We start from the raw sequence: 18,519 nt of genomic DNA on the forward strand, positions 1-18,519 counted from the left end.
CTAAGTTCCTTAAAGTTATGCCTTAACATCCTGAAGAGTGTCAAGATGGTGGCTTGGTAACACTTAGGATAAAACAGGACCTATACCTTTAATTGTGCAGCACTTCCAGCTTAAACCAAACTGCCTTTTAGTGGCACATTGCCTCCCAAGAATCCATGCTTCCAGGGATGCCCTTCAGCACTGTGGGAATTTTAGCTCAAACAGGAAACTAGTCCCTTGTAGGAAAAGTGGGAGCATAATGCTCACCATCCTAAGCTTCACCACACCATGGTCAGAAAACATGTTTTTATGGTGACCAAGTGTGGTTTGGTTCTGTTTAATTTATCTCTCAGCTTGTTTCATGGTTTCTTGAGGATATTAAAAAAAATGCCCCAAAAGCACTTTTCTGAGAAAAATTATTTTGAACTTTTAATTCCACAAGACCGCTCAATTTCTTCCCCTGCTCTTTTTTTGCCCTCAATTTTCAACAATCACTAACACTAATATAAGATTTTTTTTTGGGGGGGGGGGGGGGGGGGTGGTGCAGGTGGTTATAAATTCCTGTTTTTTTCCTGAAGCTCTAACTACCTGTAACATTTTCTTGCAATCTTCCAATCTAATTGCCTTTCTGTAATTAAATTTAACAGTTTTCCCATGTGAATTATCACTAGGACCTAATCCCAGATCCCCAAATCCCATAGTAAAGATCTGTTCTGTACAAGCTGACACAACAGTAGTCAATTCATTGAGCACAGACTCATCTTTTCCACGAAGGCATTTAGCATCTTTGCTAAAACTGTCTCACTAGCAATTTCAGCTAATAAGAAAATGAAGTTAGTGCAAAGCTCCTGAAAATAAATTCTGCAGAAGACATCCCTCTGCTTTAATAGAGATTGAATGCAGTCCATTTCTCTTTCCCTGTGTCCCAAATAACACATCAAAACAACATTTAGCAAGTGAGCTACATTTCACAACACCCTTGCATCAGAGGTGGACTTGGCAGCATAAATGCAATAGAGAGAAGAAAGTTGGTTGTTTGGGGTTTGAGGTTTTTTTACTTTTCTGTCCAGCATGTTTTCTCTCAGTACTTTAGGATTGCCCAAGATTACTCCATTATCTCACTTGGGTCTCCAATGGCTGTTAACTCTCTACACAGCATAAGTGCCAACACCAGAAACCTTTACTCCTGCCCCTTGAATTCAGGTTGCAGAAGTGCTGGGGAGCATTGCTGTTAATTCCTGGCATATCCCACCTAAGTTCGACTCAAACACCATGAAATCACAGGTGGGAGAGAGCAAGACAGGTGCTGTTAAAAGCAGGCATTCCAAGTTCTCTTTAACCAAGCAAGGGGGAAACATCACCCAGAGCAGGTCATGTATATGGTGATTTTCCTCCATTTTTCAGTTTGCTTAATGGTTTCAGAGCTACTATTTTCTCAAGTGCAGTTGTGGTTAAATAGTATCTGGAAAATATTATTTAACTTGAAATTTTCTCTCCAAGTGGTGGGGCCTCCATAACGTGGGTCTTTCTAAGTTCCTCCTGTGCTCTCTGATAGGAGTAACTGCAGGCCAGGTATCAGCATGTTTGGTGCGGCTCAGGGGGATACACCTCAGAAAATTTGGCCCATAAAACTCCTTCTCAGATTTCTCAGCTTCTCTGCCCAAGAATATTAGAAATGTGATGCTAGAAATCTATTTTCCCAAGACATTTGGTCCAGTCAAGCACCTTCACACTGCGTGTGGCAGGCAGATGCAATGGGGACATGAACATGGCTGAGACAAATGCTCACCCATTCAGCAGAGGATGTGTGGACTTTTTCTTGTTTACTACTGCTAGACAACTCCATACACTGCTGGTAATGACTCTATCAGGGCTTTTTGGGGGTTTTTGTGTGCTTACACCTTACCCAGTAGCTTTGTTCATAGGAATAAAAGTATTCTTAACAGCTTGAAAAACTTCCTTTGCTTTAACTTGGAAAGGCAGAATTCAGTTCCCAAGGACCTCAGTGGGAGCTGGATTAAGCTGTGTGGCAAATACTTTAAGTCTTACCATGCTGCCACTGCAGCAGGTGCTGAGTTTCCTTTTACTGGTTGGTTAATTTATCCTTTTGTGATTGCAATATACCGAAAAGTCCTATATTTCTTCCCATATGTAGGGTTTTAACGAGCTTCTGCAACCAAAGAGACCCAGACCTTCTGCTCCTTCTACAGTCTCTAGCCATTTCAGAGCCCCAAACCTTCAGCCTCCACAGGAGCTGTCCTGCACCAAAGAGTTGTCTGTGCCAATCCAAGGAGATTTGTGGTATTTCTCACTCATTATTTTGCATACTCCATCTCCAGAATGTGTTTATTCTTCCTTATGACCATCCAAACCATTGCCCTGGGTAGAACTGCAAACAAGGACATGTAAGAGGCATGTCCTCTTACAGCCCAAGGGGGAAAAGGAGGGACAAGGACTTTACAGGTAAAGTTTTTGTATGAAATCTAAAAATAAATGGTGTATTTACCTTAGCTAGCATCCATCTTCAGTTTGATAAATAGGTACAGTTATCCCTAGGACACCAAATTAGTAGACATAGCATAAAAAAATTAGAAATATGCTATTTCTTCCTTCATTAAGAGCTCTGCCAGTCTTTGTTTTTCTGTCTTTCTTTGCTTCTCTTCAAGCCCATTAGTTTGATATCTTTGAAGATCTTTTTAAAAACAGTCTTCTATTTCAAAAAAACATGTCAAATTGAGAAGGAGGCTCCCCAGAAATAGAGCACTGTTTCTACAGAAATAACTCTGATTGATGAATTCTATATAAATCACCAAATAAAAAATCCTTTATGATAATTAGAATGCCAAGGGATGGCAGCTCATCTGCTGAATTTAATAATTACATTTAAGGGCCCCAATGTTCATTGGAAAGATAGTCTTCACATGCTATGTGGTGGTGTTCCATAAGACATCCAAGTCAAATGTGCTTGTGTTTGTTATTCTTTTCAGAACATGGTGGTTAATTTAGCTCTTGTTTGATATGTGCTGAAGTACCTGAATTGCCTTCAGGCACTCCAAAGATTTGAGAGAAAGGATCATGATATTTACAAATTGTGAAACTAATCACTCACAGACTTTTTTTACTGAATGGATTTTGATATGGTTACTCTGGATTTATGCCTGTATAGGTTAAAAAAGAAAACCATAACTTTCAGACAAACTTGCCATCAAAAATGGCAATATAGCTTTGAGCATAGCAGTTAGAATCTGTATTTTGGGCTTGCTCTGTTTTACAACACCTTTGATGAACAGCATGTAAACACAGACAGCTATAGATCTAGTCTTATAAACCATGCCAAGATGATTAAAACAAAAAAAGAAAAATGCACATGTTCCTAAGTTTTTTCATTTTCCCACCACTGGAGAAAGGAGTTTTAAAACAAGCCCTCCATAATATTTTGAATGTTCAAATACAGGGCTGAAACAGAAGCTGTAAGCACTTACCATACCTCAAAATAAAGTGAAATTTTTCCATTAAAATCAGATGGAAAAAAATGTAAACACAATTTCCTTCTCTGTTTCTGTAAATTCATTTTAGAGATGGGCACAAACCATAAAACTCAAATTCAGATGTAAACCTGGGATCATATGGCTCAAAATGGAGCTGGACAGTGTATCCAGACCACCACAGTTGCTGTCAAAAAGGTAATAACTGGTTAGCAAAGTCCCCTATCTCTCAGTATATTTCCTGATACACTACATCATCTTATAGCCTGTGTTGATGCAGCACTGCTCTAACACCTTAGGACCCTATGACAGGTGTAATATTTTTTTTTAAACAGAAGTAGACAAATATTTAAATATAAGAACTTTTACAGAATGTATTCATACTGGACAAAAAGGACAACATGAAATGGATTATAGTAATATTTTTCATTTTAGGAAAAAGGAGTTTATTAAAGACTATAATTCAGCTAATCTAATGTGTTGCCAATATTTGTTATTTGATACCAAGAAAATAAAGAGTCTCAAAAAAGCAATTTTGATGATGATAAGTAATAGGGAGCTAGGTCCTAGACACCCATATTGCCTCCTTAATCATAACAGTTCCTACACTGTTTAAAACATAAATCACACAAAGTGGTCAAATACAGCTTTAATTCTCAGTCTAATGATTACATTGGTCGATTTCCAAGACCACAGCTAAAGGCCATGAGAACTTTTTAAATATTTTCCTAGCCATATACATATTGTCCTGAGAATTAAAAAAAAAAAAAAAAATTTAAAAGGCAAGCAAGAAAAAGAGCAGAAACCATACAGAAAGCACAATTGTGAAATAAAACATTTAGCAGGGAGTTAGTGCTCTTCAAGTTAGCTTTGAAATTACCAGAAGACATAAAGATTTTGATTCATCATCCCACTGAATTTTCATGATCATTTTGGAAAGCGGAAGGGACCACAGATAATACCTTGGATGTCCTTACAATGTGTTTGAGGAGTTTCAGGTTTCTTTCTTTCTTTCTTTCTTTCTTTCTTTCTTTCTTTCTTTCTTTCTTTCTTTCTTTCTTTCTTTCTTTCTTTCTTTCTTTCTTTCTTTCTTTCTTTCTTTCTTTCTTTCTTTCTTTCTTTCTTTCTTTCTTTCTTTCTTTCTTTCTTTCTTTCTTTCTTTCTTTCTTTCTTTCTTTCTTTCTTTCTTTCTTTCTTTCTTTCTTTCTTTCTTTCTTTCTTTCTTTCTTTTTCCCCTCTTTTTCTTGTGTGAAACAGATTGTTCATAGAAAATTATTTCAAGAGCTTTCCCTTCACTTTCCTGTGCAGAGCTACAACAGAGTGCTATTAGCATCTGGTTCTGCATATGCCTAGAAGCTCATTCATTTCAAGCCACTTTCAGAATCAGGGCCTTGACATGTGATAATTCCCTAAAAAATCTGGTATGGATGGAGTTTTTTTCTTAGAATGTACTTGAAATTTCAAAATACTCCCAACTCCCTTCAAGCCTCCTCTCAGGAGACTAACCTTCTGGGGAATCATTTCTCATAGTGTTCCAATAAAGAAGCAGCCTGACAAATGCTTAGTATGATGAAAAAAACCCTGAAAGACATCAAAATAAAATTATGAATACAAATTTACAAGCTGTATTAGCCATAATTAACCAGTCAGGAGAAATAGCAGCGTATAAAGATCAGTTATGTAAAAAGTATTGAATATTTTAGCAATTCTTTAGGAAGGTACTGAACTTTCCTGGCGATTAATTATTCATCCATAAAACTTTCCTTATTTCCTCCTCAAATTACTGCAGAACTTTCTTCTCCTCAGTGAGATCAGGAGTGCAATCACGTATGATTACATGTATACAGTGCAGACAAAAACACATACCCATAAAAAAAGCCTCATCAGATACCACCCCCAACTTTCCCCAGTTGTACATTTGATGCTTGCTGGTGCCATTAAGCAAACACAAAACAACAGCAAGCGCATTCTGTTGAAATGTTTAGCTAAATGGAACCAAAACAGTCACAGTTCACAATTTCATAAATACATTAATTAGAAGTGTCTCCAAATAGCATGTGATTTTGAATTATTAACATAAAACACTGCATTATAAATGACTGCAAATTGCATTCCTTAGTGCTCTCCATGCTTAATTTATTATGCTGTAGGAAAATTTGCAAATTACTTCACTGTTTTATATTTAATGGATAGTTTTATATGTATATTGTTTCATTAAGATAAAATTAAACCACTGTGTACGTATTATATGCCTTTCCAGTGACATAAATGTCACTAGAGACCCTCTGATTTTGTCAGAAGGGGAGCGTGCTTTCTGTCATCTCCTGGATTTAATAAAGTGGTGAAGAGAAGTTTTGAGTTTCTGCCCTTTCCATGCCCATCCATAATCCCTTCTTCCAGACAGCCCATTTCCAAAGTTTGCAGATGGCACTGCTGAAAAGTTTCCTGCGTGTTGAAAGTACAGAGGGGGGTGGCGGAGAAGCCAGGGCTGCTCCGTGGTTTGAAGGCAAAGGAGTTTTTCCAGCAGTGGCCTCTGCTGCCAGGGCAATGCAGGTGCCATGCCACCCGGGCTATGTGGGTGAAAATAGAGGTGGCAAGCCAGGTGGTCCTCCTGCCTCAAACCCCACAATCACAGACACCTCTGGAAAACCACTTCAGTCTCGCAGGAAGAGGAAAAAATGGCTGGCATGGTCTGGCTTGCTACATTACCAAGATTTTTACTGTCATATCTTCCTGTAGTAGGGAAAGGATGGAAACAAAACATATTAGGAAATCCTAGTCTTGCTGGGTGGGGATATCTGCCTGCAGAAACACTGGGGAGGGAAGGTGAAGGACACCATGTATGAAAGAAAAATTCATTAAATATGTAAATACAAAGACATCCATCTTTGACAACTTCTTTGCATGCTGTCTGTTCTTAGCCATTTGTCTTCCCTATTTGCAAACTCCTCAGAAGAGGCCCTGCCTCAAACCATGCTCTTGTTGAGTGCCTCTTACAATGGGGCCTCAACTTCCCTGAAAACCTGAAATGCAAATAGAGTGTAAATAATAGATATTATTTATGATACATAAATAAATAGTGTTGGGCCATGAAGATGCATCCTAGATGTGTTTCAAAAGGCTATTTGATTCCCTGTGTTCTGAGAACTAAAGCCATTTCTTTGGTGGATGTGATAGATATTTATTTGAACTCACTTTCAGATCTTTTTAAAAGATAGCAAAAGTACTGGTAGCAAAGATTACAAAGATTCTGGTTACCTGAGTGCATGGGTTGTGTGTAGTTTTCAGAGGAGCTTTTGTTTAATAAAAATATAGCACAATAAAATACTGCATTATGGGTAGGAGGTGGAGAGATGGTCTATTTGGGAAAGCTATAAATTCTGCTTTAAGTTGAAATTGTATTAATGAAATTGAAGCTACAAGATGATGCATGCAAGGGAGAGAGAGAGAGAGAGAGACAGCCCTCTGAGCAATTCTTTTCAAGTAATGAAGATGAGACTCTGTCAGAGATTGAGGTGTCAAAACTGGAAGTGCTGGAACAAATTCACAAATTAAAGAGCAACAAGTCACCATGACCAGATGGCATACATCTGAGAGCTCTGAAGGAACTTAAGAATTAAGTGGTTGAGCTGCTAACAGAAAAATATGCAGCCTTTCATTAAACTGCTACCATGCCAGAGGACAGGAGGTAACAAATACCTCGTCTCACAAAATCTGGAAGGTGTGTTCCTGTAAGCTTGATTAAAGCTGCAGATTGCTTTTCTATTTTAATCATCCTGGCTTCAGAGTGAAGTTGGGCACATCCAGCCCAGTTGGGCTGCCCTCAGCCGAAGGGAGCCCCTGGTGAAAGCCAGCACAACCATTTTGCTGACTCAGCATACAGTGCTGACCATTAACCTGGCTATGGCTGGGGGGCCTTGCAAGGACTGACTTCAGTGATAATTAAAAAACAACTGCCCTAATTACCCCCTGCCTTCTTAAACAGCATTTAGACTCCACAAGTCCCTCTCCCTGGCAGTATTTTCAGGATAGCTTAACTCTTTCCTGGACACATTTATTAATTCGATCAGAGGACAAAGCTATCACCTTACCAACCCAGGAATATCCTCTGGTTTTATCTTCCACTTCCTTCTGATCCAGATAAAAAAAAGCTCTTTGGGGTAGCATTCAGAGGAGAAGGCACAGAAAGGAAAAATGACAGTCCAAGATCTACCTGTGCAGCACGTACCATGTATTTGCCCTGTTGCGTAGATTTTTAGGTGTGTGTTTGCTCACCTAGCGCTGCAGAGCACAGCTGCTGTGCTGCTCCTCCGTGTGCACACCAGCACAGAGTCCAGCTGATGCACAGGAGGCTGTGCAGATGTGGCCCCACAGCCTCAGGTACACCCCACGTCCACACATCAGTGCAGGGCATCAGCAAGGCACCCCTGCCTTTTCCTGCCAGGTGTGCAAGGAGACAGATCTCGCCTCCCCAGAGGCAAGGTTGGGGTGCAGAGATCTCTGATCACACCTGGGTGTTACAGACAGAGAGTTTTTCTATTATTATGCTCGTATCAGATTGATTACAGTGTATCTTCCTGCTAGGTGCTTATGCTGTGACAATTTCAAGATTTAGGAAAGTCATCTGTACCAGTGAAGGTCTCTACTAGTCACTGGTACTGTTAAAAATATGTCTCTCTTCCAGAGGGAATCCACTTGACCTTCACGCCCAGCCACTTTTTGTATTCTTACTGTTAATGAAGGCCCTCGGGAAACAAGTTATCTCTTTGAAGATTACAAATAGATTTCAAACTATCAAAACAAGAGCTGTGGGAGAACAGTTTAGCCATTCCCCAAAAACACATGTTGAGATTTAAAAAAAAACATACAGGAAAAAAAAAGAAGATGAGGTTCTTCTACAGCAGAACATGCACCTTGTAAAAGCTTTCATGTGTGAAAACTACAGAGTCTCCTACCATTTCAAAATACTTAGAACTGGAAAATTGTTATCTAGGATACATAGAAAAGGAGGGGGAATTCTCAAGCAGATGTTTGAGAATAACCAGACACTTGGCACTTCAGACATATATTTCCAACCTGTAAGAGTGAGACTTACGTCTCTAGTTCTAGTGAATACCCCAACCTATTATTCAGGGTGAAAGAAGCTCTTTTTCTAGTTTGGATAAGGAGTTGAAAATAAAACATACACACATGGAGGAGGTTTGAGTTTTTAAAAGTATTTTTTCCCACGAATTAAACACTACATGAGAGAAAACTTCTGACCATGAACACTGTGGCTTGTTTAGGGGCTTCATAGCATCCTGAAGCCATTTCTCTTGCATTGGAGGACAGCTCTAAAGCAGATGTGAAAAACTCCTGATTCAGATGCACAGGCTGGGGGCCAGTTCTTACCTTGCCAGTATTGTTCAGCCTGGCAGTCAGACTGGAGGGACGAGTGCTTGAGGAATCCTTGCTGGATGCAGGAGCTTGAAGTGTGTGGAATTTTTTCTCTGAAGTGGACGGTCTAGAGAGCAAACCCTCTTCTTCAACAAACACAACAGGGAAGTGTTGGTTGCATCATCTATACACTCTAACAACTTTGGGATTATGATGCTTTTCAGCCCTGGATCTAGAGTTAATGCATTGGACCAAAGAAGGAGGAAGACTTCTGCTGCCTTCTGACAACCTGCTTTCTTCTTCCAGTGCATATATACTCATACTTTAAAGGAAAACATGGAAATTTGTTCAGGAAAAAAAAAATAACAATGAGCGGTTTAAACTTTGACTTAATTTCTTGGTATTCTTAAAATACACATCTGTGAGTGAGCAGCAGGGGATGAGAAGAAGTCCAAATGCTCCTAGTAGCAGTTTGGGTGGGCTGGAGAAGATCATAGTCTTTCATGTTTTCTCCTTCTGGTGGATCTGCTAGAGAAGGTGGTCTATTTTTACTGATATCTCAAAAGTCCTTACTTTTCTTTCACTATTAGCAAAGGGCCATTTCTCGCTCATCTTTGCATCAATTTCCACCTTCAGAAAGGCAAGTTTAAGCAGATACATCAAAGTTCTCCAGGTGGTCAAAGTCACTCAGTCTTCTCCTGGAAGGGACAATCCCAGGTTTTAGGTCATGATGGAAAGTCCCATCATGAGTGATTTGTATTTTCAAAATCTGTTGGGGGAACCGCAAACAGATGTTCTTGCAGAAATGTGGAAAACAGGATATGTGTGGGAGTCCTTGCTGGGACAAATGGTGGCAGTCCTGTGGATTAAGTAATGGCCATGGGCCTTACACTCAGCAGAAACCATTGATTTAAAAATATCTAACCCTCCCAAACTTATTCCCTGTGCATTCCTTTCATGGCAGTCACTTCCTTATCCTAAATCGGGCAATAAATATGGGCAAATTCACAACTTGCCCTGGTGACTTCTAACCTAGAAATGCAAGCTGCTTTTATGTTTTATCACAAGTGAATTCCACGCATTATTATGAAAACCCAAGTTTTCCCATGCTTGAGTCAAATACAGGCCTATGCCCAAATTTTTGCAGTCCCTAGGCTGGAGCAGTGCAACTCATGAAGCCATCACTGGAAAACTCCGCTTGATTCAGAAAATAGACATCCTTTAAATACTCTGCAGTGGTCACTGGCTGCTTTCAAACCAAACGTGTGGTGATGACCAAGACTGACAGATCCCTCCATGCCAGGGACCCACTTCACAAAGAGTGTGTCACATTTTCTTTATGTCCCTTGCAGCCACTGGGCTCTCTGGGCTTCCTGCAGACCTTGATGCTCTCCCAGGAGACAGTCCCAGCTAGTTGCCATCTCTCTGTCTGCATCTGCTGGATTCTTCATGGTCACTTCCATCTCTACACTCTTTTGGAAACACCAGAAGCTCAATTTGATAAGCTTCAAGTTGGCCTGAAAAATGCAACTCTTTTTCAAATCTCTAACTGGCTTTTGGCAAAATTCACCTCAGGCTCTATTCTTTATGGCATTTTCAGCATTATTACTGTTAGCATTATTACTGTTAGCATTGTTTTCTTCTGGTTGAAATGGCAGGCAGGCAGGCAAGTGACACAAATGTATGAAACTCTCAGAAAGCAGACAGATACTCAATGAAACTGAAATTATTTCTTTTGTGTAGCTAAAACAGGCTCAAATAACAGAATCAAGTTGACCTTGAGTGAAAATCAAGCATGTTTTCTTGGCTCAGGACTTTTGTCTTTCCCTGACAGAGTTTGGACACAGAGACTGGTGAATGCAGAGTGTGGCCCCAAGCAGGCAGTATGAAAGCGAGTTTGGGAAAGCCAATGTAATCTGTGTGTTCTTACCACTGGGACAGCTCCTGCCTGCTGGAGTTAATGGAGGCAGCAGCTCTGGTATGGTGCCAGGCTTCTCCCCAAATCCCTATCCTTCTCAACCCAGCCAAAACTGTTCATCTGGAAATTTGGGGGTATGATGAGATCAGCCTAAAGCACTTCTCCAGTCAGTGCAAGAGAATTCCACAGCGGATGGACCAACTTGCTTCTGTTTGACGTAGTGCAGCACTTAGGGTAAGGTCATTAACTTTTCCAGGATGTGATTTCTTTCATTTTGTGGAAGTCTCAAGTCCCTGAGCTTTGCTCAAGACCCAGAATCTAATGTCTTTTTCTGTTTTCTCCCTGACAAGTCTCAGAGATATTAAAAATCAAAAGAAGGCTCTAAGGAGCAAATAAAGTCTCTTTAAAGTACTGTTCCACTTTTGTGTTAACTCACAGAAGCTTTTTGCTCTCTCTGCCTGGCCCCAGTCAGATCTTGCATAAAAGGGAAAAAATGCACTTAAAAGTGCTGTTTTCTTTCCACTTCCCCCTGCACCTCAAATCATTAGTCTTTCTGCATTTCTCTTTTATTCCCAGACTGGCTTGTGCCGAATCAGATTATAATACATTAAACCTCCAAGAAACACAAAGCTCTCCAAAGTGCTCTTTGGGGTCTCTGTACATGTGTTCTCTTGCTCTTTCCTGCAATAATTGCTGCCATCCCAGGGTCAGGTCCTGTGTGCAGGTCCCACTCTGACACACAGCCTCACCTCCTATGGCTGCAAAATGAATTCAGGATGGGGTTTGCCTGCACGTCGTGTCTGCTTTTGTGCACAGAAGCAAGGGAAATGCTTTGTATGCAAGGATGCCCTGCCCTACTTTTCCAGGCTCAGTCCCTTTTTGCAGAAAGGGGTTTCTTCAGCTTCTTTAGAGAAGTAGGGATGGAGGTATTCCAACCCACTTCTCTGGAACATCTTCATTCTGCTAAAGGCAGAGCTGTCAAATCACAGTCCTAGCCTAATTGGCATCTATGCCAAGGCTCCCTTGATTTCAGTGAGACCCTAGCCCTCACACCTGTGGAGTAAAGTGGTGACAGCCAGTGCTGGGAGAAGTTCAGCAGCATTTGTGCTTTCAGAAGGAAACACTGTCCTTAGCTTGGCCTCTACTCTGAGCAGGAAGAAGGTTTTATAGGGATATCACTGCTTCAAAGAACAGCCTAGGACAGCACTGTGCAAAGAGTTGAATATAAGGCTGAGCCAACCCCATTGATATCAGTCAAAAAGCAAACAGAAATAAAACACAGTGAGGCACTACCCTGAGTGTGATTAGACTCATTAGCCACAGGTTATTGGAGAGCAGTAGCTCTTATATTCCCAAGTAGTACTTCCCTCTCCCTATAGGAGGAACATAAGGAGCTCCAGGTACCTCAAAGGCACAAATATCCCTCATCTGTGGTGGCCAGGGCTGCTTTATCATGTGGCTGCTAAAGCTTCTGAGGCATCTGCTGCTGCAGAGGAAGTCAAGTGAAAGGAATGATCCACAGCCGTGGGTGAGCTCTGCAGCTGGAAGCACCTGGGGACCACTTCTGCCCACTCAACTCATTATGGCTCAGAACACAAGAGCAGTTATGAACCTACAGTAAATGAGTCATTGCAAGTTCTGCAGAAAATTGATTACTGGGAAAAAAAAGATATCAACCTGAACACTTGACATCCAAAGAAACATCGATGTTCTCTGAAGCCATGTAGCAGCTTTTTTTGGCTTCTGCAGGGGCAGAACACACCAAAATCCTTGGTAACATCAAAACTGACACTGTGTTTTTCCATCAGGTCTTACAGACAGAATAAATCTGTATGGAAAGGAAAGTCTTTTTCTTCAAGCCACCACCACAGTTCCTTTCTTTCTTCTGGAGAAGCTGAGTCTACATTTCTTCTGAGGATGTAGGGAGAAGAGTGAACTAATAAGCACATGCTTCCACTACAGCTTTTTTAGAAAACTTAAATTCCCTTATGAAGTGCTACTCTCCTCCCCATCCTGATCTCTTCCTCTGAAGAGAAGCCTACTTTCACATTTTTGTGGTGGTTTAATAATGTGGGAAAATAGGTCCACGATGGAAAGAGGTAAGACTAAAATCCATTTCTACTCTTGCCCTAAGGAGGAAATGAGCAGATACCTCCCAAAGTGAAAGCCTGGTTATCTAGCTTTCTGCAATGCTATGCCAATAAAGAAGCCTTTTTTCTATTTAAAGAATAATATAATAAAATGTTGGTTCATTTCATTATAATAGCTAGGAAGGATTTGCTACTTTCACAGCATAAATTTAGATTAATTTTTTAGATTTGACAACGTTATAAAAATTATATTGATTCTGAAATTATAATTTTAGATTGGTTCTGTCATTTTAGCCTATTAGCAGTCTTTAAATGAAGTGATCCAATGTTACAATCAATCTTATCTTCCATTATGCACTTCCTGGTGCTAAAAAGTGAGATCGATTCTAATTAACTACACTGGTTCAGTCATTTGGGTAGTTTGTTCAGAAAAAAATAAAAGTTACTGCCCTAATATCACTAAACAATTTGTTATACATTTATGTACTGAATTTATATCCAAAGCAAGTGTCACTCCTATGGTAAAAACAGTATGGTTGCAGCCCTCTAAAGTATAGGATGGAAACATTAGTGCTACTGGTTTAGCCAGTGCAGAACATGAAATATTTTCAGGGTCCACTTGAGGTTTAATAAGCAAAGCAGGGTTAGCAAAAAATACTTCCTCTGCAGCACAGGCTGTGAATCTACATGTACATTCAAAGCGACTTAAAAAATGGCATTTCCAACATGCAGCTGTGGCTTAAATGCTACTTTAAGAGGCCATGATGATGAAAATAATGCTATGAAGCCAGCTCATGTGATTTAAATATGAACCAGCTCAAACTCAGTTATTTCTTCCAGCAATTCCTGGCTTCAGCTTGCACGGAGGAGACCTTAACACCCACCTTGCTCTGTGCCAGTCTCAGACTCTGTAGAACACTAGTCTTCAAGTGAACTCTACAGATGTTGGTGCAGGGCTGTGGGGGACCAGTAAGCTGTGATCCTACATCAAATGAACCTGAAAGTCTGAGGAACTCTTGGAGAGAAAAGCAGAAGCCAGAAAGATAGACTGATTTTAAAAGAGACAGCAAAACTTGAGGGAACATGTACATCTCTTGCAATTTTATTCCTTACGCTTAAATCACTCTCTTAAATAAAACACTATTACCTTAAGTATGAATCTGTTCATTTTCTCATCTATAACGCTTGTGCCTGGAGTCTCTTCTAACGGGTTCCTTGCTTTTCCCTGCTGCAACTTTAAAGAAATGCAGCATATACACTCTCCCCATTAAATCAGCTTGTCTATCTGTCATTCAGGGCAACTTGGAAACGATCTACAGCTCAAGGCATGCTAGGCTTGCCTTTCCAATGACTAGCACTACATCCTTTTGTGTCGATCAGTGTGCTGGGGAATGAGTCAAGAATAAGAAATGTGGGCCTGGCATCCTGCTGCAGGGTATTTCTTGACTTCCCTCCCTTTATAGGCACTCGCACATGCTTTGTTCCCATTCTCCTAATGGCATCATCTTACTAAGAAGCCAAAGTGATGAAAAGAACTGTGGAAGGGAGCAGTAACTTTAAAATGTTTCACTTATTCATGGCTTTTTTGTTGTTTTTCTTTAGGATCTCAACCATTCAATAGAAAAAGGTCAGAAAATAACTGGGAGCCCTGTATCTGACCACTTTGAGCTGAAAAAGCATCTTGGTCAGGGGAAGACAAGTCTTGCAGAGGAAAAAAACCAAAGTGGATGGCAAGTGGACTAGCACTGTATTTCCCTGTAGGCTCTCAAGTATTGCTGCCAGTAGTCATGAAGCTTGCCAATAATTCTTAGGAAGGGGAAATCTCAGAACCCCACTTCTTGATCAGCTCCTTTTATCCTTCCCTTGAACATGTCTCAGTACTGAAAACGTTCTGGCTGAAAAGATTGACTCTGGATTCTGTGGAAAGCCAGTGCAAAATTACCCTGGGTGATGCTGGAAGCTTTTACATGGGAATATCCTTTTTATGCTGGCGGTTTGTTACTCAAGTGACAGACAAATGCCTGGCAAGAAAAAGCCTTGGTTTCACTGTTCCTGCTATTGCATTTGTATTGCAAACTATCATTAATTATTTGCCATCTTGTAAGAAGCCCTCGGGAGCTTGATTCTCCACTGCCTCACACCTCATGTAATCATTTACATCAGTGCAAAGTGAGTGCAAAACACTCTCACACATCTGCACACAGAGAGGTCCAACTCCAGCGGCATTCCAGCAGACAGGGCAATGGAGGGAGAGTCTGGAAATCATCAAAGGGTGCATATACACACCACTCTTGTTTGCACAAGGCAAGCAGCATTGGTTCACCGTTAGCTTGATGCCACTGGCCAAGCAAGGGGACAGAGTCCTGACTGCCTCACAGCAGTGCCCTAAAGCTTCTTGAATATCACCAACAGCTGCACAAGGTGCTGCAGACACTTTGCAACGTGAGTCTGTCCCTGACAGTGGCATGTGGGACACGTACCCTGCTCGTGGTGCTTTGTGGGGTGACAGGGGCTCCTTTCTGCTGCAGCCCTGAGGAGCTGCTGGGGTGTGCCAGATCCCACTCCATGCCCAGGGTTCCACCTAGCAGAGCAAGACACCCCTCATGAGCTGGATTCTAAATGCAAGGTGGGCATTGCTAGCTGGGCTGTGGATGGGAAAGGCCAGGTCTCAGGGCACCTGGAGGAGAAGATGGCTGGAGTGATCTGGAAGGAGACCATGATGCATGGCCAGTGTCACCCAGTAAAAAAAGGGTGTGGTAGCAGGACAAGGTGACAGATACTGCAAAATAGAGGAGGTGACATTTCTGCAGGAAAGCTGCTTTTGTTTCCTTCCCATTTCACAGGCAGCATGTCTATTAAATGTGGCTTTTGCTGCCAAAGGACTTGTCATATTACATTAGGTTTAGCAACTTCTGCTGTGGCAAAGTGTGCAGCGTCTCCCTTCACATAAAGAAAATATTTTCACAAGTCTGTTCAACCTGCTAACTGTGATTACAGACAGTTGGCCCCTGACATGACATTTATTGCTCCAGCGTCCAAGTAAGAGCCTCACAGCACTGCCCAGCCAGCTACCTGAAGAGCACATATGTGTGTGGAGATCTTAAACAAGTTTCTGCTAATGGCTTCATTTTGTACCCTTTTAGTAGGTCTTTAGCAGCTTGATAGAATGTACCATGTGTACAGTAAAGTAATAAAGTAAAAATAAAAAGAGTGCGTGCAAGCCCCATCTTTTTATGCTCACCTTGAAATATATATGATACAATATATTATATCCAATTGCTGCTGCAAGTGCTCTTTGCATGCATATTTCTACTCTGCTCAGCAATATTCATCATAACTGAGAATCACTGCAATTGTCTTTCTCCACTTGAGAGACAATCTCACACAGAGTGAGAATAAAGGACAGTGAGAAACAACACCAAAAACAGAGACCTGCAACATTTGCTGACAACAAGCACAAACAACAGGTTGACCTAGTTGGGTGTCCACATCAAGGAGTCTAAGAGGTGGCTAGGAGAAAGTTTGCCATGAAATGGAAAAAAAAAATTAAACCCAAGAAAACCCAAAGCAGAGCAAATGAGCAAAGCAGATACTTCCCTGTTCCCCACAGGATATGCTGACCATGGTCACAGCAGTACTGGAAACAACTGACGAGAGACCAACTTCTCCATTGCTGCATCCAGTAACTGTGCAGGCTTCTGCAAGACCTAGCTATATATTTTCCTGGCATTTGGGAAGAAAGAAAGCATAATGAAGGCTTTGTCAGTACAAGAGAACATAATCTGGCAATCATTTGGTTATTAATGATTGGGCTTTTGGGGGGAGTGAGTTGTTTTAAATTGGGTTGGTTATTTTAAATATTTTGTATGAGTTTAAATCATTTAAAAATGTGTCAAATGGCCTGGCTTTTTGCCCTCATTCTCCTTTTCTGCACAAGACATTTGTAGGGCCTGGATTCTTACATGACTTGGCCTATTCTGTCTTACTTTTTGGCAGGTCATTTTGCTCTATTCTTCTCCAAACAGAAATTAAGTTTTGGCCAAGGGAGAAGCAGAGCAGAATGCAGCCTGCTACAACAGCTTGTAGTGAGTTGGAAAGAACTCTGTGTTATAGATGAGAGCTGATCAAATACCCTTCTCTTTTTTGTTGTTAATTTCACTGTCTTATTTTTAAACTTGCATGTGCATCTGCCAGCAGCACTGCATCTTGTTATAATATTCTTATTAAGCAGGTGGATGAATCATGAATCATGAGGAGACAGAATTTAGTTCCATTTTGGTTAAGGGTATGTTCTTCAGTGATTAAGTTTCATCTACATCTTCTGCCGGATTGGGAATTCAACTGATTCCACAGCGTCAGTCTGAACAGTCTCCCTCACAGTTTTGTTTTCTATCATTTCAGAAACTTATTTACAAAAAGACCATGTAATGCCCATGCTGGGCATTCATAACTTCTTTTGCCAGAGTTGTACTCCCCTTGGCAATAAAATAACTCATGCCCAGAAAGTACAAGTAAGAGCCGTACAGCTCTAGTCTGCTTTCCTCATTTACATTCTTTTTTTTTGTTGTTTTTGTTGTTTTTGTTGTTGTGTTTTCAATTTTCCCTTTTATTCTCTGCTTGTGTAGATATCTGAAATGGGCCTGGATAACCAGCAAGAGGTGGGCATCAAAACTCAGGGATGGAGAGCTCACATTTCGAAACAAAATCATTTTTCTTTTTCCTTCTTTGTCCATGGTTCAATTCAAAGAATCATCTGAGAGCAGCCTACCCTGATGCAGAGAACCTTTCCTGGAGATTTCTAATATACTACAGTAAAAACTGGTTTTTCCCAAGGCCTTCAAAAGTCCCCAGGGACTTTTCTTGGTTCAGTCTTCGTTAAAATAGAAAGCATGTTTGGGGGAATGAATAATCCCCTGCCTGAATGCCACATGCCATTTGGACACTTTGTGATCTGGTACACTAACTCTCTGATTTGTTTGGCCTTGTGAAAACCTTTCAAGCTAGGCTCTGGAAATTTACCCCTGAAGCCTCTTCTGGGGCTTGTGCTTTTTATTTTTCTCCCATTTCCTCAAATCTTTCCCTTGTTTCTAAAGAGTGCTGTCGTCCGTTCCTGAGCCCTCAAATCCAATTACCAAACAATGTACAAATATATGGCTGAGCGTGGTCTATGAGAACAGCTGCAAAATTGCTAATATTAGGTCTAATTTAGCTACAATAAATTAGCAAGTGTGTGGAAGCAAAATGATGACAGCATAATTATAACAAAAGTCGATGTGTTGAAGTATATGGATGACAATACATACTAATTTTAGCGAAAAAACGCAGCAAATGAAATGCATGCAATGAACAGACGGGACTAATAGCTCAGACACATATACTTAATGTGACCAGTCAGTGTAAAAACAAAAAGATAGATGAAGCTGTTCAGAATCTAGTGCTAACAAGCAGTGTAGTCTGAAACCATTAACTGTCAGGGGTAATAACACTCAAAGTACTGAAGTGCAGTAAAACAGCAGCACTTTTCTCGGGATGATGTGCTGATGTACAAGCACACACCTGTGAAGAGGGTACTAAATCTATCCTCGCGTTTATTACTATGGAGGGAGGAAAAACAACACTAATAATGTAAAGTATAAACGAAAATAGCAGACAGCAGAGAGTGACATTTGCA

General features: G+C 40.7%; 1 protein-coding gene and 2 long non-coding RNA genes across 3 annotated transcripts in view; 2 read left to right on the plus strand and 1 right to left on the minus strand.

The window, feature by feature from the left end:
* LOC148225274 (uncharacterized) overlaps window positions 1-18,519 on the plus strand; it is a 245,037-nt gene that overhangs the window by 128,291 nt on the left and 98,227 nt on the right. The window lies entirely within an intron of this gene.
* Window positions 1-18,519, minus strand: part of LOC148225275 (uncharacterized) — a 147,657-nt gene that overhangs the window by 69,947 nt on the left and 59,191 nt on the right. The window lies entirely within an intron of this gene.
* LOC148225277 (uncharacterized) lies at window positions 6,644-17,356 on the plus strand. Its single transcript, XR_015805099.1, has 2 exons — window positions 6,644-12,857; window positions 14,451-17,356. It is a non-coding gene; the product is annotated as an uncharacterized LOC148225277 (long non-coding RNA).

Source organism: Sturnus vulgaris, chromosome 1 (assembly GCF_052056855.1).
Source record: "Sturnus vulgaris isolate bStuVul1 chromosome 1, bStuVul1.hap1, whole genome shotgun sequence".
Taxonomy (NCBI): Eukaryota; Metazoa; Chordata; class Aves; order Passeriformes; family Sturnidae; genus Sturnus; species Sturnus vulgaris.